At 34.0% G+C, this 23,108-nt stretch overlaps 1 long non-coding RNA gene across 1 annotated transcript in view; it reads left to right on the top strand.

Moving 5' to 3' along the window:
- LOC137472181 (uncharacterized) overlaps window positions 1–23,108 on the top strand; it is a 285,092-nt gene that overhangs the window by 181,176 nt on the left and 80,808 nt on the right. Inside the window, exon 4 of the long non-coding RNA XR_010998051.1 lies at window positions 8,972–9,133. This is a non-coding gene — a long non-coding RNA (uncharacterized lncRNA). The remainder of the gene's footprint in view (window positions 1–8,971; window positions 9,134–23,108) is intronic.

Genomic DNA, 23,108 nt, shown 5'->3' with positions numbered 1-23,108 from the left:
GGACTGGGGAAACAGGGCAGAATAGTACAGATCTATAATCGTAAGTTCTGATTCCAGTAGTTCAGAATAAAGAATAATTTTTCTAACTTCATGTGGATTTAAAGGTGTAGTATAATGAGATGAAGAGGGAAAATAAGCAAACAATAATTTGATAATAGTTTATTACTGTCATTTTGGAATAAGTAAAATATTCCAGATTTTTCTAGTTCATAGAGATTAATTACTGTCAAAGTTTGTTTACCTTTATATTACACAAAATCTTAGGTTGCCGTATTTGCTTGGGTAAATTAAAATCAGAAAATATGGACAATGTATAGCAGGTTTCTTAGGGTGCTAGTCTCTCCTCTTTGGTGCCATTTTATCCTAATAGCCTTGACATGATTTATTTCAGCACCCTGAACAGCTACAAGTCCAGGGTAAAGAAGCAGAAAGGGCCTTTGCATGGTATCCACAGATGCTTAATTCAGCTGTGTGGTGAGATGTTCAGAGTCCCCCCATCACACACATCTCAGCTCTACCTCCCCGTCCGGAAGGGGTGGGGGGTGAACCTGATCTCTGAGCAGTACAAGGATAAGGGCCAATCAGGGAATAGGGAGGGAGTGGCTCAGGGACATAGGAGCAGACATAGGAACAGGGAAAGGAGCAAATGTGAGCTAGCAGGTTTTGAGGGAAGCTTCTTGTGTCTCCCTAAACCAGTGAAATGCCCTCCCAGGGTCCCCCTAACTTATGAAGCTGAAAAAAGGAGAATGTAACCCGCTAGTGCAAAGTATTTGCTCCCTAGAACAAAGAAAACATAAAATTACATTGTCTTTTTTCTGCTCTTGGCAAAGAATATGCCACACCACCTCTTACACAATCAACTTCATGAAAAAAAAAAAAAAATAATTAGAATCTAGATAAACGTAAGGAAATTGTAAGGAAAATAAGGGAACCGAGTGAAGAAATCAAATGTTAAAAGCAACATGCTGTTATCAATAAAGAGCACAGTGTAATACTCAGAAAAATAATAGTTGATATCTCATTCTAAACCTTTTGAAGGGATTAAAACCTGATGTAGAAGCATCTATGATGACTAATACTGTAAATAGAAATGATGCCTAAAAGTATATGTCTGGTGCCTTTGAAAATTATCCTTTTTAGAATGTCTTTAACATATTTTCTTCTGATGTCTTCTTCTTTCCTAAGAAATCTTCCTCTATCTCAAGAAATTACACTCTATAAATGGATCTCACTGGTCAAGATTAGTTTTCAGTATTGAAGAATGCATTAATGTTCCAGAACAACTTGGCTTGGGTGGTTTGAACATTTTCTTCTCTGAGTCTTCCCCTGTGCTATTTATTGTCAGTTATATAAGTTTATTCTCACATCTTGAACTTAGTTTCTTCCACAGCTTTTGTTTACCACTATGGATAGTGATTATATTCCTTCTCAGATTACATTTGGGAAGGCTAAAGAGAATAAATATTTTCAGCCTTTTCAGTTCATAAACACAGTACTTAATGCACATATTCTGGTTGTTCATATGTGCATGACTCTGAATTTTGCATTTTTACATTTGATTTCTTTTAGTTATGTTCTGTTAATGTAGTTGACTAACTCATAAAGCACTTCCTGGAAGAACTTTAATGGTTTATATCTGTTGAAAATAAAGAAATTGTGTAAGCAACTGATACTCTCCATTTTACCTGACTCATTAAGGTTTTACAGAAGGCCCACCTTATTTAAAGAGCTCCACTAGAGCACTCTATAGCACTTCCTTCAGACTAGCCAGATTCTTCTCTATATCATAATTCTTCTCTGCACTCCCATCTTCAACTCAACTTTCGCTGAAGCCAATATCATTTGTGGTTTAAAAATAAAAATATTTAGCTCACTTAGAACCTGTCAGATTGCCATCACAGAAAATGGAAAATTGGAAATAGGAAAATTTACTTTTGGTATTTTATTTTCCTTCTACTATGTCTTTAAGTATTTTTTACTTCAATATTTGCTGAAGTCTTGATTCTTTCATAGTTTCATCCCAAAACCGTAAATAAAAATTTAGTGGGTTTCTTAATATATTACGGTTATGGAGGCACATACTACTGAACTACTATTTAAACAAGGAGCTTATCAATGGTTCTCTTTCATGATCCCAACTACATCTGTTGACCTTAGAAAAACAAAACTAAAAATACCTGCTCTAGATAGTACTTAGATTTAATATGCTTTATCTAGAAAATTATTTCAGGTTTGTATCATTTCTAGAATGAAAGATTTGAAAAATAACTGGATGCCACATGACATGTGACAAATAGGTGAGCTGAGGCTCAAGGCTAATTCCACATGCAATGCACACTGAGTCCTATAGAACATCCACTCTACATGCATCCATTCATCATGGATCACAGAACTCTTTGCAACCCTTACAAAGAAAGTTTTGATTAAAACCTCACTCTGTATGTTGTTTGCTTCCAATTATCACATACAACATAATGTGAAGTTATGACAAGCACATTACAGTTGTAATGTGTCAATAAATTGTATGCTGTCATATAATTGAGCATATGCATACCTAAAACAAAGTTGCAAACTGAAATGAAAACAAAATAAATGCCAAAACAATGCCAGTGAGCATCTCTACCATATATGTAAACTTGAGCAAGTTATTTTGTGGAAATACTCTAAAAAAAAATGTGTTTACCATGCTCTGTGATTGACTTCAATTTGTGTTTGTAACTAATCCACTCTTACTGTAATCAGTCTTATGTACTTAGTGACTAAGCAGTGACTAATTAATTTATTTACATTAAAATCTGTTCTGTCACCTAAGCCCCTAAACAGCATAATGAGCTTGCAGCATTTTTAAGAGCAGATACATAGTTCTGTTTTATGCATTTTCCCTGGATATAATTTAAAAATTATTTAAAACCCCAGAAAAATCTCTTTCATTCAAATATTAACATGTTTTATTTAGAATAAAAGAAATATCCTATGCGATACAAGAAATAACTGTTAAGAAGCCTAAATTTACAGAAGATATGCATCTAGTTGGGGAGTTTTAAATATCTAATTTATTAAACATCCAGTCCTTAAAGCAAAGCATATGTATAAATGCATTATACAGCAAATTTAAGATTAGAACCTATGAATTTGTATTCTTTGTTGATTTTCTGGGATTTACATGTTTTTATGTAGAAATTTCTAAACAGCTGTCATTTGCTAAATTAATGATGGTTGGATTTCAAGAAATTAGAATAGTTATAGTGTAGTAGCTCCAGGTAATATGTTGAAAATGCTGGGGTTTAGGAACTGAGGTCTAAGTTCTGCAAAATTATAATTTAGAACAAACTGCTTTAAAAAAAATCACTGAAAGGGCTACATGGGTTATCCATTTTATTTATTAATTGCAACTGAAGAAATTCACATATTTCTGAATTCAAATGAAAAATATTATGTGCTTTAACTTAGCACACATGGTAGTTCTTTATGCTAATATTTTCAATAAAAATATTAGCATTGCACTAGAAAATGTGATAATTTTAAAAGATGTTGCATTTTCTCCATAATTTTCTTTAATCATAATTGTGTCTGCAAATGTATTTCAGAATTCATTATTTTATTGCAGTCCTATTTACATGAGTATGTAACAAGAACTATGCAATAATCAACATAATCTAAGAGTATGCAATAATCAACATAAAGTTCTTGCTGATATAAAGTGTTTGCCTGTCATAACTGCATCAGTTTCCTATTCTGTTCTTAAGCACTGAGTTTGACAGATACACACTCTGTGCCATCAGTGGCTTGCTCTGAACTGTATAAAGGTGAAGCTGCCACAGTACTTTGTTTCAAAGAATTTCCAAAGTTGACTACAACAATAGAATATATCCAGAGGAAAAGATACTGCAATTGTGAATATACTTTAAGAATAGTACTGCTATTAAATATATTTGAAGGAGAAGAAATACAAAAATTTATTTTTTCTATTTGTATATTCCTTCTGTAAGTAATTTTCCCATTTTGAGTTATTGTAAATATGAGAATGAACAGCAGTGTAGATGTTCAATGTTCAGGAATCTCAAACAATTAATTGTTAGCATTTAAAGAACATTTATATAAATGGGGTATATTTCAGGTACCATGACTTAGACTTATAACTGTGTTAATTTGGCCTTTTTCAAAGACTTGAAAGTTCTACAAGTAAAATGAAATGAGTCCATTCTTACCCCATTCTCAGGTTCTTAGGTAGAGTACAGCAGCAGGAATTAAGGGTCACAGAGCTCCTGTACAACTGATAAGGGAGGATTATTCATTAGACAATGTCAAAGAAAGCATTAAATACATCAAGATATGATAGGAATGAGTTACATTGACACAGACTTAGGATTTTCTGCAAAGTGTTATCGGTTTTGTCTTTGCTCTTGCGGCAACAAGACCACCAGACTTTGTGTACTCTATAATTTGTACCTTCTTCTGAAGAAATGCTTGCTTAATAGGTCCTCTATAAAGTCATCAGAAAAATTTCACTCAGTTTTCCTTCATATCATTAATACTTACTTTCAATACTTCAATTTTATATACAAAACAGAATTGTCGGAAAATAAGTAAATTTTTCCCTTTCCTACTCTAAAGGGTATTATTTTTAATACCTTGAACCTACTAGCTGGATTAGGTGCACAGTAATTAATCTAGGGTCTATTTTAATGATTATATGTTCTCCTCATTAGCATCTACTAATACATCATTCAAATAAATATGAATTTCAATGTTCAAGTACTTCAGATAATTTCTAATGTTTAAGATTTTTGTGAGGCCATCATATTACCCATATCCAAGAGGGATTGAAAAAGCAAAGTAAAATACTCCTTGATTTTTTTTTTCTGTGATTACTGCCTCATATAGAACACTAAAATTAGTATTGATGTGGGAGATTGAACCTGTTTTTAAGATTATGCTTGTATTTTTAACATTTTTATTTAAATCTGTACAGCTTGTCATTTGATAGCAAATTTCACTGAGGAATCTCTCGCTGTTTTGTTTTAATCTCTGTTTTATGTCTATCAGATAAAGTTCTTTTGTTGTAATTACAGAATACATGATTGAACAGTGCAGTCAAGACACCACATATCTGTATTAATCTAAAGAATCAAGTCTCCAAAAACTTTAAACTCTGATGCATGATAACTTTTTACAGATTTTGGGAAATTGTCTTAGGATATGGAAATCAGGCCATTTTGAAGAAGAGAGCTGAAATATTCTGCCTTGCTCTTCTAGTTGAAGTCATAATTGGGTTTACATTCACTTACTCCCTCTTCTGCAGTAGCACTACTTCATACCAAATTATCAGGGCAACATCTGCCAGCTGTTTTGTCTACACAACACTGAGCTACTGGACCAACACTGTATCTTGGAGAGCTTTACTATAGATATCCTAATTTTCTGCCCAAGTTAGATATTAATTTTATAACATACAAGAGGTAGATATTCATAAGCAACAAGTGTCATTTGATGAAATAAATTATTTGTATTAACCTCTTATTTGGCAATGATGTAAAAAGCAATTATTTTTTCTCCACTGAAAAAGGTGTCTGAAATCTTCAAGGCATGTAAGAACATACGATATGTCTAACATCACTGTCATACTAGTAGTATACGAGTGGGAACAAAGTTTGACTAATTTGTAATTTATCACAGTTTTAAAAATAATTTAACTTGGAGGAGAAAACGGAATTAATGTGAATTTATATAGTATTTTTAATTTACTGTATTGTAAATATTGTAAACATTTGTGTTCCCAAGTGTTATAAATAGGAAAAAGAAGTCAATAAAGGAAGTCAGACATAGCAAATGTCAGTTTCAGGCCCAGTGACAGTAGATAGACCTGAGTGCCTTATATCCACACACCTTTCATTAAAGTAATATGTGTACTGCACTGGAATAAACAGAAGACACTCTAGCAGCCAAGAGGACTTTGATCACTTTTGTTCATAAATTTGACTCAAATTTCAGTAGCCACTTTTTTCTAAGCTACTGATCTCCCCTAAATTTCACAGTGAGTTCTCAATGAACTCAAAGGAGCCTTTACTCATTCTGCAAGGAGACATTAAATACTCATGCTGGATCACATAGGGTTCTTACCTAAATATCAGATACTGTCTCTTGCAGTTTTTGTTTCTTTTGTTGTTTTGTCCAATGTCCTTTGCATTCTACATAAAAAATTGTGATGGAAGATGAGTTTCTTTTTGTAATCACAGTGCTTTCATTAATTCAGTTTTACAGCAGAAATTAAGTTTTAAAATTCTAATTTGCCTATATGTTTTTATTTGATGTTTTTTGTTCATTCATCTTTCCTGATGATTGCTCCTATGCTTTCTGTTGATTGCATGGCAATTAAGATACTCTTTAAAATTAAACTTGATAAATACACTGTCATAAATCTCTCTAGTTTTCTGAATGGAAAGCTGAGAGTTCAGTTTCTCATAATAAGGATGCAAGGCATAGTAGGGACTGCCTTATTATTTTGATTGTTTGTAATGATAGGACTGCAGCCATGTAAACAATGCAATGGTAGAAATAAATTAATGCCTTTGGTCATTTTGCTCTTGTACCAGTATGGTCTTACTGGATCTAAGATATGACCATTATTTGTTATTAATTTTGTGCAGATTGGAGCATAATGGGTGGGCTCTGTGCAATCTGTGAAAGTTGTATGTTACATGTTCTGGGTGTGAAATGAAGGCATGTGGGAATGTGAGTGTTTCAAACCTTCTGATGTAATGTGAGACCACTGCAGAAAATAGAGAGGGTCAACCTTCGTCCACGGTTCTCAGTATTGCCCGTTCAGCATTACCTCTGGAATGGGCTGTGCCCTTTGCTGCGCCCAGGTTTCACATAAAACAAAACCAAAACCCTAGGAAAGAAATAATATCTGACTTGAGGAGGTATTACTTGAAGATGTAGTCAAACCCCTAGTTTGCTCCTGCTAGATCTGCTTTGTCATTGCCTTTTCCAGTTGAGCTGAGTGGGTCCTTATTCTACCCCTCTATGAGTCAGAACAGTTGTTGACCCATGCAGAACACATACTGTGCTTCCCCCTCCAAGGATGAAAAAGCAGCTTTGTTAGCTATGTTGTCTCAGATCTCCCAGAGGCATCATAACTATCAGAGGCAGGGTACTACCCAGAAGTTGTGGGAGTAGTGCTTCCTTGCTACACCTTTTTTGGCTTTTTTTGTAATGCTAAAAGAACTGTAAATAACATTCCTTAAAACATCTCCATCTCTAGTTTCTCTAGGGAAAACTCTCAAAAAATACATTTTATATGGTCATTTATAGCCAGAAGTATCAGTTTTAAAAACACAGCATGGAGGAAACAGGTGAAAACTGAATCTTTTTGCTTTCAACAGAGAGAGGCACTGAAAATCACTCTAAAAGAGATATTAAAAAAATAAAATTGGTTTAGAATTTAAGCTCTCTCGGAAGTCACCTTAGAGATGACTTTCTGAAACACTGTCTTGTCTCCTGCCTTCTTTAAGTTAATTTTGATATGATAATCCCTGGGGTTGAAATACAGGGAGATAGATTTTTGTTCCTTTTATATTCATTTGAGATCATTAATTATATCAGCACTTGCTTTTTTTATTGGCAGCATCAAACATACATATTGTAACCAGTCATTACGATGTTTTACAGCAGTAGTCATCACAGAGAATTACCATTCTATGCATTATCAGATTTCTAATAATCTGCAAGGTTGTGAATATTTAGTTAATAAAAGAGGGTTGTCAAGAAAATACAAATACTTCAATAAATATATTATTTAATTTTTAGGGGATATATAAATAATGATTTTGAAAAACCAAGAATACTTTCTGCTTTATTCATATTTTTATAGTATACTTCTCTTTGCTCTTTCAGTAATTAAGTCTTATGACATTCCAGAAAGCATAATGAGATGCTGAGGTGTTTAGGTTGGGCACATACTCCTGATGTACAAACAAAATAAAAAAAAATACCCAGAATCATAACAAGCTGTTTTGCTTTTAGCTTTGAAAGAAAATTGAATGGTAAAGTAGTATGGCCTACTGAAACTGTTCTAGCCTCGTTGTTAACTAGAACCCCCTTTTGAAATTCATTGCCTTCAATTACATTTTTAAAAGAATTTTAATTATGTGCCTGAAAAGAATAAAGATGCTTCAGGCTCCATTTGTTTATCGTGAAAGGCCTGAAAAAATGAGGACAGAGCTTCCCAGCTCATGCAGGGGTTACAGAGAGAGAGAGATGACTTTTAATTCGACAAGTTCAGAGAGATTTCTTAGTTTGACGCGCACAGCAGGGGGTCTTTGAGTGCCTGGCAATACTTCAGCATTCTGAGCTTTGAAAGTCTTTCCCTGCAGCAGAAATTGTATCAAAAGCCAGTGATAATATTCCCTGCAAGGTAAAGGACCCTATTGAAGATTTCTAGAGCTGTTTATTTATTCATCACAGTTTTTTCTTTTAGGACGTATAAGACATATAGGTAAAAATTCACACAAATGATAGGAAAATGAAATAAATAAAAAAAAATAAATTGAGACCTCTCATTAATCCTTCAATTTTCCCTTAAGTTTTCTGTAGGCCACAATCACCTATAAAATTTCCTGTCGTTCCCTGCTATGTGTTCTGCATGCAATCTTCACTTCAAATCTCAGCTTTTCCTCATTTTTATCAGAATTATAATTTTTGTCTGCCTTCTACCACCTGCTGAGCACATAAGATGTTTATGGCCATTTCTTTCCACTAAACCCTTAAAGTGATTGATTAATTTTATGGAAGAACATTTTATTCCATAGGGGTCTTTTTAAATCTTATTTTTAAAGTAGATTTGAGATAGCTATTTCAAAGCCAAGGTTAAAGTGTCATTTATATTCCAGAGATCAGACTTTTAATGTTTTGACATTACGCTTATTTGAAAAGTATACACTGGTTTTGTTTTGTTTTGTTTCTGCAGCAGAGCTGGGACTGAGAGACTACGCCAACCTTTCCCTTGTGTAATGTCAATGTCGGCTATCACTTTGGCAGAATCACCCAGCTCAGTGAAGACAGAAAACCCCTCCTTTCCTCCTGTTTTTCATCTGCTGGTGGCATTCCAAGTGACCTTCCCTCATAAATATTGGTGAGTGACCACATGGGGAAAGCAGCTCCTTCGTGGAAAAAAAAAACTTGTTTCGAAAAGCTGTGTTGACCTGAGGGGATTCCATTTTCTCAAAGTTTCAAAAAAACCCCACATATACAGGTGTTGCTTAGGGAGGAGTGGGGGGATTTTTTTCCCTTCTTTAAATAATAGCTCGAGTTATTAAGCATCACTGATTTGTCTAGACTTATAAGCATTTATAGAACACTACCATGTGCTAATTATTCAAACTATAAGAACCAGCCTTTCAAAATACTGCTTTACAGAGAGAAGTATTTCCTGAGAGCACAAAAGATTTTTCCTCTCTTGCTGTTACTTTCTCATGGCTAAGAGGTCTGGAATGCAATAAAATTTGTCATAACACCCCAAATATGTCAAGATGAAAGTTTCCCAAGTGTAGGAATTAAGGAAGATAATTAGAGGCCTTTTAATTCTAGGATCTTTCTGGTTTGGGAAGTATGCCTTGAGTGAAATCACAGCATTGCAGAAATTCGGATACCTTCAGGGCAGTCCAGGGATGGTGGCATAACTTTAGCAGTTCCATAAGGCTAAGTTACATAGTACTGAAAAAACTTTTCAGGTCATTTGAGGCTATCACAGTAGATTTACCCCACTTAAGATTAAGAGATTTTCAGTCTTAAAATCAGATGTGTAGATAGTGAAATAGTCACCCATGGTTCAGGAATATTTACAGTATCATAAATCATAATAAAAAGTACAGGAAGAGCTACAAAAATATTTAACATTGCTTGGAACAGTTTGGAAGCTGTAAATAAGTACAGGATCTAAGACTGCAATTTAAGTGTTGGTTACATGTATTAAAACTAAGCCATGGACAAGGAAAGTCCAATGACTTAGCCGTCATTCAGTATTAACTATATGTTGCAATCATTTCCTATTCAGACAACAGTGATGTATCATTTATGACTACATGATATGTAATGTTAATTTTTTTCTTTTTTTTTCTTAACCATATGGGTACTTGAAATATGTCACTCTAAAGGACCAGAGCATCTTCAAAAGAAATATTCATAGGAGCATTATGGCATTAGCCTAATAAAATAATGCCTTTTGATTAATGGAACATTTTCAGGAAAAGGAAAGCCTGATGTACCTACTATATCTGTCTCTCTGCTTAAAGAGTGAACAGTGGTGCTATTTATAAGTTTCTGAAGTATGTGTTAGAATTGTCACTAATTTCTGTGACTACTTGTAATCAGGGGAGAGAATGAAGAGAAAGAATAGGGGAAGAAATTAGTAGAATTCCATAAATGTGTATGCTCTATCAGTGTTCTTTCTTTGTTTCTGTATCAACTTATGTGATGGAGCTGTGGCTACTTAGTAATTTGGAGGTTTGCATTTGGTTACAGGTACATCAGTATCAGGAGTGGTTTTGAGGATTTGGTTGAATCTCTTAGAACTGAAGTAGGTCTTCAGTCTTGGTTGGGATCATTGTAATAACAGCTTAAAAAATGTATGAATACACTTTCTACAGCTTTTCATCTAGTAGCACTGTGGTACTCAAACGCACATACTGTAACATTCAGTTCAGTCACATATGATGGTAAAGTGGCGTACCATTTAAAATATGAAGCAATAAGGGAGCATTCGTCTTTTGAGAAAGACCTCCTTTAATTGTGTTTCCATTTTAAACTTCTCTGTCAACTCATTTTTTGTATCTTTAGAAGATATCTTATCGATTTACAGTAGCTTTATGGAATAACTTGCTGTTTGATCAGACTATGATATTTTGCATATGTAGCTGCTTTCTTTTAAAATGGGCAGGACAGAGCTATACACAGTCCAACAACTAAGGGCCCTGATTTTCTTCTTCTTCCTCCCATGCCAGATTCTAAGTGTAGGCATACAGTTCACAACTCATTATTTTAAGTTATGATGGCATTTTTTGAAGTCTTCCATGAGCAGCTATATACTAATAGCAGGTAATTGAGTGATTAAAAGTTCTGTTGGTACCACAGAAACTGCTTTATCCTCACTAGTAGTGAAGCAGCTTTGTAGAAGTTAGGATGTTACCTGAAAGAATCAAATTTAATCATTACCATTTATCAGTACATAGCGTATCTATTAGATCAAACAAAAAGTGACTTTTTACTTTTGACTACATCCACGTTAGAAAGAAGTGACCAAGGATGCCAAAAATTTGTATTATATTTTCCTGCTTCAATTTCTTTTTTATACAACCATGTGGTTCAGTGTGATCTACCAGATGGTTCTAGATTCAGTAGTTCACTGCCTCTATTGCATTTTGCACAGATTTGATATTTTCTTCAAATTTGACATTTTACAAAGGGTAAAGGGGCTTAATTAAAAAAAAAGAGGAATACATTGATAAATATATTAAATTTTTAAAAAATAATTAAATTAAAATTAATTAATTAAAAATTAAATATATTGTATAAATGTAAATATTCCCTCTATGTGAACAAAGTGGGATTAAACATATTTTGGTTTTAACTTATTTTTTCAGAGTGGGAATAATCCACCTCTGATTATTTTATTGGTTTTTCTCAAAACCTCAACAATTTATCAGGAGTTCGGTAAAAAAATCCAGTGTAAATTCTAATACAGAACTTTTAAAGATAATTTTACCCCTGGGAAACTTGTAGCTCTGAACCTTTATGAAAACATTTTCATGCAACTAGGTTCAAATATCCATTGAATGTGCATAGTGCATTAACTTCCAGAAATATAAACTGTCATTAGTCTTAGCCAGTGTTCTCCCTTAAGTAAATGACTTTGCTCTAAAAGAATGCAGATTTTTCTTTCAATCTTTATGGGTTTTCTTACTTTTGGTTTGTTTGGGTTTTTTTGTATCTAAACTCTTAGGAATCTGATGAAACTGGCATCAGAGAGAAGTTGCATAGTCTGCCAACTAGCAGAAACATGATACTTGAGGAGGTAGAACTAATAAAGCCAGCCCTGTTTTCTTTGTGCTCTAAGGTCACCAATTTCAATTGCAACCCTGATCTCCGTATTCCCCTTATTACCTACTCTCTTTGACTGAGAAACAATAAAGCTGTGCTTAGTCTGCAGCTCCCTGAATGCTGAGTAGCCCAGCCATCTCCTATCCACATTCCTGTCCCTGGGGATATTAATTTAGATCTCCATCCTTGAAACTTGTAAGGGTCTTAATAATCTTTAAGACTTGCTTTTTTTCTCCAATTTGCTTATCACTTGACAATTATTCAACTAAAGAATTGCTAGATGAAGGGAAATAGGACATACATATGGACTGCAGGTTTAGACTTAGGTAAGGCTTAAAATATGCAGGCATTAAAAAAGAAGAAATACCCGGGATCCCCATGCTGAGATTGGGATTAAGAAACAGCTCAATTAAAAAAAGTTTCCACAAAATTTTGGGGGTTTTTAATTAAAAAGCAAGTTTTTGTCAATGATACTATAATTCTTAATTACTTTTTAGATATTTTGCTTATTCAAATAGTAGATAAAACAGTATGATTTTTCCTGTCCAAGGTTTTTAAATTGAAAAGTATGTTAAAGTGAATTACTGGGGTTTACTTGAGATTTTACGGTGATTATTTAGCTAGGTTGTCCCAAATGCTCATGTGCAAGTCTAATTAACCAATGAGAATTGAGAAGACTTGTTAGTGATTGTTTACATGAAATGTTCAGAGATGAAAGAAGTTAATAAATAATTCTGAGTAATAAAATATAAAATCACAAAAATGCTGGTAATCACTCGAATAACATCTGCAATTCCTAAGACCTGTCATAAAAATTAATTTTAGCACATTGCTAACAAAATAGAAGAAATTATATGCACATATGAAAATCATGAACATAAGTTACTCCTTTTCTAAGGTAAATATAATTTTGACTATATGATTTCTTTGAGTACAAGGAAAACTTTAAAATCTGAATGGTGGTGTTATTTTCTCGATGAAAATATGAGGCAATCTAAGTTTACTCCAGTGTAAAGGAAGTAAATGAGAGGGCTCTGAAGAGATGCCAAAAGCCTTTTGAGTGACAGCATTTAGGAAGCACAAGCTCTTCATATGGTAATACTTTCAGGTAGTTTGGTAGCTGTCTGATCTGCTATTCAAACATCCAGGTCAAAGTTGTTATGCATATATGCTTGTTACTTGGTTGCAATTATACAGCAAAGTTCAAATAAAGTCATCATTATTCAGATGTCTTTTTGCAAGAGGAGGGAAGAAAATATTTCATAAATTTGCTTTCTATTGTTTGTTTCTCTTTTTGCTTTCTATTTTATGTCAAAAGAAATTGATTATTATTTTAATTTTAGTTCAGACTAGATGCACTATTAACTAAAGTTTTGTACTTATGAAACTGTGAATTTTATGGTTTTATGGTGACTTTAATAAGAGACTTGTGTATAAGTACCACAGAGAATGATGACATCACATAGGTTTCAAGCATCTACTACTTGGACTGTCACCCAACTCTGTATTATGTGCTGTGAACTAAGTGACAAGCGTCAGCATAAAATGCTAAAAGGAGTTGTGCCCTATGTGTTGGGATAAGAGATGTGCCACAAATCTCATCATTTTGAGCTACCAAGAGGCATCTTTGTCAGAGCAGGAGTTGCAGCTGACTAGAAGTAGAGTAAATATGAGAACATTCACAAGGTTTAGGGTGCTAACTAAATAACTAAAGCTTTAGCTCAGTTGCCATTCATAGCCTTAGAATTTTGTCCGTGCTATGTCAGTCTGTGCATCTCTGGTGGCAGGTGTTGGCTATAACACCAGGGGATCGTAAGGGAATCAAGCTTCTGAACAAGTTCCATTTAGACACACAGTCTAGACACCATTCTTAAAGAAGTCTTCTCTGTTCATCACTAATGTTGAGAAACTTTAGGAAATGAAAGGGAATAGAAGGATCAGAGGAAACACAACTGCAGCCTTGTGGTTAGTACAGTCTCTATAGAGAAGAAGGGAGAGGTCCCAGTCTCAGTTTTAAGGACTGCTCATGCATTTTTTACTGAATAGTCTATGGAAAAAGACCTTTCAATTTAAGAGATTGACTTTTTGTAACAAAGAGAATGTTGACTTAATGAAGGTTACCTAAAACTCACATAAAATAGAATTAAGATTCTATTTGGTTTTGTATGTTATAGATACAAGCCTTTGGAAGCAAAATACACTTTTTCAACTTTTTATTTTTTCTTTTTTTAAATTTACTGATAGGAAAAAAGATATCTTCTATATCCTACAGTGCACTTTGCTTCACATGAATCCAGAGATTCATGTCAGGGACATGAATCATTCAATTAGGGCTTTTTTTGCTTCAGTGCTCAATCTCTTTCTGTCAGGTATACAGCTTTTCTGTTCATACTTTTCTGTTTGCTTCACAAAATTATGATTAAAAGACATTCTGGACCCTTGACTGTGCAGGATTTAGTTAAAGAAACTTTACATCTACATTATCAAAGTGGTCTGGCAATAGGCAGATTTCCTGTGAAGTAATTTCTGTGACTTTGGTGTAAATGACATTCTGATTTTGAATATGTGCTAGTTATCCATACCAAAACAGTAAAAAAATATATAAACAAATAAAATGCAATTAAAGGCAAAAATGAGGAATTTAAGGCCAAGGAGTTGTGGTTTTTTTCAGTACCAGATGTTGCTTTTAATCCTGGTAACTTCTGATTGACATAGCCGTTTTATTACTGTTAAAGCAAAATGCATGGAGCATCAGTTTGCACTTAGACTTTTGAATCATCAGCGAGCTGTGACCAGCTGACAGCAACCAGCAACCAAACTGAAGGTTTGCCAGCCAGCTACATCTACATTAATGAGTTTCTTGCGCAGTTAAATATTCAAGCAGTCTTAAGCAGACAGGAGAGATTAAGATACTTTAAAAGAATTGTATTGTTTTACTGTCCCATTTCAGCCACTTGCAAGGTTTTCATGATTTACAGTTTTATCCCTCTCTGTCTCTGTTAGACTATACACAATTGTGTTACCACGTTTTACAGTCCTAGCTCATGAACTGAATATAAGATGTGCTAAGGTAACATTAGCATTTGCAGACATAAAGGACTAAATCATAAAGTTCTTCCTCTCTTATGTGTCCACAGCAATATATGCTAACAAATTTTCACCACAGTAATTTAAAACATGAATTTAAGCATATCTGGAAATTGGATTAGCCCTCAATCAAATTCTCTATTCTGCTAGTGCTAAACTTCTCTTATTTCCAATGCAATCCAGTTTGTTTGTGCTTGCACAGACTCTGTGGGCTAGTATAAAAGGGAAATTCAGAAAGACACAAGAGCCAGATTCTGTCTTCATGGCCAAGTTATAGGACAAGGGCTTTAAACTTAAAGAGGATAGGTTTAGATTTAGATATTTAGATATTAGGAAGAAATTCTTTACTGTGAGGGTGGTGAGGCACTGGAACAGGTTGCCCAGAAAGGTTATGGACTCCTCATTCCTGGAGGTGTTCAAGGCCAGGCTGGACTGGGCTCTGAGTAACTTGGTCTAGTGGAAAGTGTCACTGTTCATGGCAGGAGGGTTTGAACAAGATGATCTTTAAGATCCCTTCCAGTCCAAACCTATTTCTCTACCTTAGAAAAAGAAAGAAAAAGGCTGTTTCCCTCTCAGTTAATTTTTACATCTACTCACATGCCAGGTAAATAAAAATTCAAAATTAATTCATACTAAAGATCTTTATCATACTACCAAAGAAAATTTGTGCTTTGGCTGATGGGGTCTATTCAGAACCATATAAGGTTATAGACATACTTTATGCTTTGCCATTTTCTGATGCCAATATTAATAGTGATTTTTAAATACATAATTGATTTGTATGTTGGCATGAAAATCTGAAATTAAGTGTACATATCAATCAATTAAAAAGAAAATAATAGATAAATAGATAATTTTATGTCTTCAGGGCTAAATGAGCTATCACTCTGGTTTAAAATTTTAAAAACTGTAGATAGCAAATTTGAACACGATTTTGAACACTGAGGAACCTAAATTTTTTTTCAGATTTGAAAATTCAGTTAGCTCCATGAAAAGTCTCAAAACACTTGTCAAGCTTTTGCCTCAGATGATACATAAGTGAATGTTACATTCCGAGCAGACTAAGGTCCCAGTCTTGAAGCTATCCTAATTCCTTAAAAACTTCCATGCAGGCAAAGTAGTTTTCAGCTTGTGGGTGGTTATAAAGGCAAGGCCTTTGCTCTATTGAGAAGCGCCCTTACTGTGTTAGGGCAGAGCTGTACCAGGGGAATACTGAGGTCAAACTAGCGTCAGGCGTTGGTAATGCTCAGTTACCAGCAGCTGAACACTTGGAGAATGTATTTTCCCATCTAAGTGTTTCTTTACTTTCTAAGAAGAGAGCAAGTGGATTCAAATAAATGCAATTAAAAAAAAAAAAAAAAAAAGAAAGAAATTAAAGAATAGAAAGGCCCACAAAAAAATTCTTTCTCTGAAAAACTCCGCAGATGTTTTATTTAACTGACCAGTTCTTACTATTTCCTTTAAAAAGGAAATTAGCTGATAATGTCCTGGGAAATATTTATGTTAAAGGTCATATTAAACAAAAGTCAAATCTAGACTATCTGAGAAGTCTGGAAAAGATGTTTAATGCAAATTTTTGTGGAAAAAAGATGTGTGTCACTGCAGGTCATCTCTGAATATTCTTGTTGGGGTTTCTCTGTTGGATATGCAATCTCAGCTAAATGTTTTGAAGAGGAGGAATCAAATAAATTGCCCTATTTTTGGTCTTTCTCATCTGTATACAGTTGTGCAGCTCTAGTAGACCTGAAAATTGCCCAGAGACAAACTTAAAAAATAGAGTGCTTTTGAGGCAGAAAATTGCTTTTCTGCAGCATGGTCTAAGGGACAGGATGTGACAGGAGGACAAGGAGTTGTCACTATGTAGTGATATTGTAAGGCATATCTTACATAACAAAAAGGATCATTTGTCTCTTTTTTCTTTCATTTTTAACTACAAGAGATTTAATTGAAACAGTTGGAGGTATCACCCTTAAACCAAGAACAAGCCATTATAATTTACAATTAAAACTGAAAGATCTCCCCTTAACCCACTTGTAATAGCTACTCGTTGCAGACTGCATATGGGATTGATGCCTGTCCACTATTTTAGAAGCCTTATTCTCACAAGGAAGAGGAAAAAAAAGCACCTCATTGTACATGCATGTCAAATATTAGCGTGATTCTTGTAGTATAATAAGAAAAGAAAGTGGTTTGTGCTTTTGATTAGCCTCTTGATGTTTCAGAGTGGTTTTGTATGGCTTAATTTTCCTTTTTATGGCAGTTTGTACATATAAAACAAAATGAGGAAAGGAGGGGAGGGGGAAAGAAATGTGCCATTTATATACCTAGGATATGAGGCCTCCTTTGGGCCCATTATACATTAATGGGTCAGCTGAGATTTATTAGGATATGTATATTAATCTTTATACACATTCACATACTATAATTGTTCCTTTGGTGCTATAATGTGATTAGCTGTGAATTTGTGCAATATTAACAATAATATGGATTTCCATATTAGAGAACAGTAATAACAAATGGTTATTAAAAATGCATGTAAAGTATGGGATGTGAAAGCACTTCTAAATTCTCAGTAATCCGATTATGTTCTGTTGTTTTTAAATACCAAAATGGTTAAGTCTTACTGTAAAGTAAAATCTAGTATGAAAAAATCAAAAATTTTATGTTACACAAAAGTGAACAAATGAGTCTAAAGCTGTCTTAAAGAAAGATTAGTGTCTGTTTCTCATAGACAGCTAAGATGTGGATTTTTGCATTACTATTATTTGGATATGTAACAAAAATAGAATATCGAAAGTAACAGAAAATTCAGCATTGATACCTCTCTGCATCAAAACTGAAGGGATCTTCCCTCCTCACATCTGTAATCATATAATAATATTTCCACATGTAAGGTAATCATTTTGTGCTTTAAAGATATAGTATAGTAGGTATATAGAAAGGAGGAACTATTATTTTTAATTTTGTGAAGCTAATTTTTTATTATTATTTCTCTTTTAAGCCAATAATTGTTTTTAATTTCTTAAACAGTAAAAAATAGGGCAGCCACTTTGTCTTCAGCTAGTTTGTGAATATAGTACCCCTGTGGGGCACAGGGGTGTACACACTCACCTCTTTCTCTCCTTTGTTTTGTGATTGGACATGACAGCTGCTTACAGCATGATACCACCATGGGAATGGGCTCAAGCCCTGTATGAGCCATTCGCTTAAGAGCTGGACTCCATGACTCTTGTGGGTCCCTTACAACTCAGAATGTTTTGTGATCTGTGGTCTAGAATTTCCTGGACTTGGCTTTGAGAGAGAGAATGAACATTGAGAGCTTTTTATATTCTCCTCATAAAATACATACTTCTTCCTCAAGAAGTTGCAAGCTTTACTCTCAAGTTATTTTCATAGTGATACTCTTTGAGTAAAGGTTTCTTTAGCCTCCTTTGTGACCCCACAGTGGGAAGGTATCTTCTTTGACCCCTCTTTCCTGAATCATAAATTCTTATCTGTACCTTGAGTATATCTGTGGGAATACAAGAAATTTCTGTAATATAGCTTCTACCATTTGCCATGTAGACTTAATATTCAGTCTTTGATGATTTCCAGAAGTCTTGGTATAATCACAGTTCCCACTTTTCTTTCATCTGATTTACATTTTAAGATTTATTGATAGATTGCATTTCATAAAATATTACCACAATGGCTCATTTTTTTATTCATCTTTTAGAAATGCTCCTTTCCTAACTTCAATGTTTCTGGTCCTAAAGACCCCCAGTTTTCTGATAGGATGTGCCCTTGATAAACACAAGGTAAACCAGGGATTTTTTGGTTTATACTTCAAAGGTATTCTTTAGTCTTCTTTTTTTTTTTTTGTCATTTTATTTTATTTGGAAATACAATTTCCCAAAATTTCCATTGTGTCCTTCAATATTCAAAAATCCTACCAAATAAACCATGTTAAGCAAGTTAGGTGTAGGATTTCTAGCTGGTTTATTTTTATACAAACTGTATAAAAAAGGCACCTACCTTATTTCTGCTCATGATATTATGCAATTTAAGTAGAGGCAGTTTTGTCATGCATTTTACATGAAGATGATGAGTATTCCATTGTATTCAAATGCTTGTGGAATTGCTGTAAAATGACATACAGCAGGTGGGCCAGTGCCATTTGTGAAATTCTCTCTGAGCAGCAACTTGAGCTGCTGCTATTTCTCTCACTGACATACCATACAGCTTCAAGGCAACTACTCTTCTGCTTAGCTATTGCATTTTATTTTGCTGTAAATCAATCCCTTGCATTCAGTTCTTGTTTGTTCTCCTATTTGCTTCTGCTTACTAATTTGTGACTGCAAAAGGAAACAAAAAATGTGACCATAAGAAGCATAGCTCTCTCAGTGTAGTTTCAACAATGAGGACAGAGGTAGTCCATGGCTTCTATTCAAAGTGCCTTCTCTCATGTTTGATTGGACTTGAAGGATTTTCTTCTTTGTGTTAACCTAATTAAATGTTTTTGTATTTTAGCTATGTTACAGCTAAAGCTGTTGTAGCTTAGCTATAGCTGTTGCAAAGTTCCCCTCAATATTTTACAGTGCTTTCTCATAACTTTAATGACAGCTTTAGGAATGTGTATAGCCAGGTACTGAATCAGTATTGTCACTTACTCATCATTATGGATTAAAAACTAATATTAGAAAGTAATTTAAACTATAAGAATAATTATGTATATTCATTAAAAATATATTGGACAAATAGCTTAAGAGCATTTCAAGCTGCTTACGTTACTGTCATAATTAGTGTTGGAAAAAACCCCAAACATTTTATGTAATGAAATTACACAACCTGCTCTTTTGAATTTGAATTTCATTGTCCATTTTATTTAAACTTTCAGTTATATAATCTGGAGAAGACCATTTTATAATTACAAACAAAGTGCTTTAAATAAAATTAAGTAGACGATTAGAACTCCTTATGATGGAACATTGATTACCCGATTATATTGTTATCATGCTTTTCTCTTCAACTGTGAAATTTTAAACTAAGATATTCTTTCAGAAACTTTGGGACTTACATTTCCAGAAGTTAGAAAAGGATATTTTCAACTGTCTTGGGTAGTTTTGTTGCTTCAACTGAATGAACACCATTAGTTTTTATTCCCTTGTTTGCTATCTATAAATATCTCATAATCTTTACAAAATTATAAAACAGGTCATAATACCTCTGAAATTAAGCCACTTTCTTTTCCCTGGATGAGAACACACTGAAGCCTTTGCAAGCAGAGCAGGATGCATTGGCTTAATTCTTCAGTGAAAATCCACTGCTTCATATTTACCCTTATACAACAATTTCAGTAGGAATGTTTTTACATGACTGATCTTTGATTTTGAACAGTTTATTAATCTTAGCTTCTATTAAATTTTATAGGCATTTTTTATAATCATAATAATTATAATATTAACACTATCGTATTTTGAAAGTACCTCCTTTTCTCTAGACAATTTTTCCCAGTGATGCAGCAGACTTTTAGTCTGTTGAGTTGCCATTTCCCAGGAAAGGGAAGTGGCATTTTTGAATTATCTGAAGAAATTTGCTTGGAAGTGTTCATTCTCTCTTAGAGACCATACTCAGCTAGTTCTACTTAAAGTATACTTCACTGTCTTACAGTGTGGTTAATAAGTCACAACTCTCTTGAACATTAATGATTTTCAAAGTAGTGGAGTATGCATTGTGGCACGTCCTTCTTCACCATGTGCTACAGATCTCTGCTGATTATCCAGCATGAGTTTGAGTATTGCCTAATGTGTCGCATACTGGTGCAGCTGCTCAGAATATGTCAGTCCAGAAGAGTGGGGCTTAAGGCCATGAGGAGGCATCGTGTACTGGTAGCTGGACTTAAAGATATTCTATTTCCTCTGATCTCAGAACACTCTGCCACATCACTGACACTTGGCAAACAGAATGGATGTTTTAGTAGTAGTCACTGGGTGTGAGGACTTAGATGTTTTACACAGACCCTTTGGAACAGTCGAGCCATGTTCAGTCAGTACGGAAATTCACAGCAGCCTGTTACTGATGCTTGTGACACATAATGTATACAACAATCACCTTTTAAAATGTGTGAGCTTTCCTTGATGACAAAATTACAGTTTTATAGTATTCTTAACAAAACTGTAAAAGAGGCAAAGTTATCTAAAACACAGCTGGAAAAATCCTATACATTATTTGTATAGTAATGTAATTTGAAAATGTGACTTCTCTGTTTCCTGAAATAATGATAATTTTAAAATTTCAGAACTTACTGCAGATGTTGAAATGCCTGAGTTCAAAACAAGTTAAAACTAAGCCATACATTGAAAATTAATAATGTTTATCTCTGATTTTTAGATGTGCAGTTGTGACTGTATGCAGCAAATGAATCAAGTTCTACTACAGAACTTAGGTCTGATACTTGTACAGCTTAGACAGAGAGGAGAGGAAAAAGGATAAAAATTCTGAGTATATAAGTACACAAATATTTTCATATGAGCAAATCTAAGGCATTGCATCTTATAATTCAGAAGGTACTTTGTCACACTGTGTAGAAAAATGCTTTTTGTTTTCTCTATCTTCCCTGCTTCTTCTTTCTTTACTTCTCTTTTTCCTTTGTCTTAAATTAATTTGTTTTAAAATCACTGACAGTTGCTGACAACTACAATAATAGGAAGAAGTCATTTTTATGCATCTAATGGACCAGATTTTCTGAAGCAGTGATCTGTCCCAGTTCACAATACAGATTTAGGAAATTACCTTTCAGGAGACATGCACATTCAAAGTAACAGTAAAATAATCAGTGCATTTCATGTGACCACATGCATTTATTTATTTTCAACAGAAATAATTTGGGATCTCTATCATGATAATCTAATAATGGCTTTTTTTGATATGTTTGGTCATTTGTCCTACTTGTACCTAGATACTAGGCAATACTAGGTAAAGTTTCCTACGTTCCACTAAAACAACTTACTTCATGACTGAAAACAAAATTATACATCTTCCCATATTTACATCTATAAATTACTTCCTTGGCAAGAGGAATGTAAGCACAGATACATTTAACTCTGCAAGTTATTTTCAAAATTTTCAAATACTGTAATTTATTCTTTTTCTTCTATCCCCTTTTAGTCTTCTAGCCTAATTTGATTTTTTTAAAGCATTCATATTATTTATAGCAAAGAACAGAGTGCAATGTATTTAGCAGAGAACTGTAGGCTCTCAGGGTGAACAAAAGAAAGATAAAATGTCTCTTGGTTTTTCAACTCTTTTCTGTCAGAATAAAATTTGACTCAGTGTGGAGACAACCTACATGCAGCCTTTCTCCACCCGCCTACCAGCCCAATGGAGTTTTCTTTTGACTCAGCTGGATATTGCTGCTGCTTTCAGATACAGAATGATTTTCTTTGATTTTGTACTGTATTACTGGATAAAGAGCAGGGAGGGAGAGATGAGGCACACAGTAACTACATTATTGTCACGTTCACGGCTTGACCATAATCTTGTGGACATAATTACCATTTTTGTTTATAATTAAGAAGAAAAGCCACTTAATACGTCTTAATACTATAGAGTGATGTTAAAGATTCTAGAGTATGAAACCTAAAGAATCTATATATAAAGTATTATTTCAAACTGATCAAAATCCGAATTGTCCTTCAATTCAGAAAGGAAAGAACAGATTGTGCTCTGCCCTTATGAATGAAGTAGTTCCAGCTTTCTCTGTCGCTTTGCAAATGATATAATCTTTGCATGACTCAGTTTCCTTTATGATGTGTTTAAGATTCCTTGAGTGTTTTTAGGAGTACTATGTGATAAAGCCCTAGTATCTAAGTACTTAAATTATTTTATACCACTGTTTGTTGTTTTTGTTGCCTGGACAGCAGAAATGTGAAAAGCTCCATGAGGCC

This window comes from Anomalospiza imberbis, chromosome 4, assembly GCF_031753505.1.
Source record: "Anomalospiza imberbis isolate Cuckoo-Finch-1a 21T00152 chromosome 4, ASM3175350v1, whole genome shotgun sequence".
NCBI classification, from domain to species: Eukaryota; Metazoa; Chordata; class Aves; order Passeriformes; family Viduidae; genus Anomalospiza; species Anomalospiza imberbis.
This window is presented reverse-complemented; position numbering and strand designations above follow the sequence as displayed.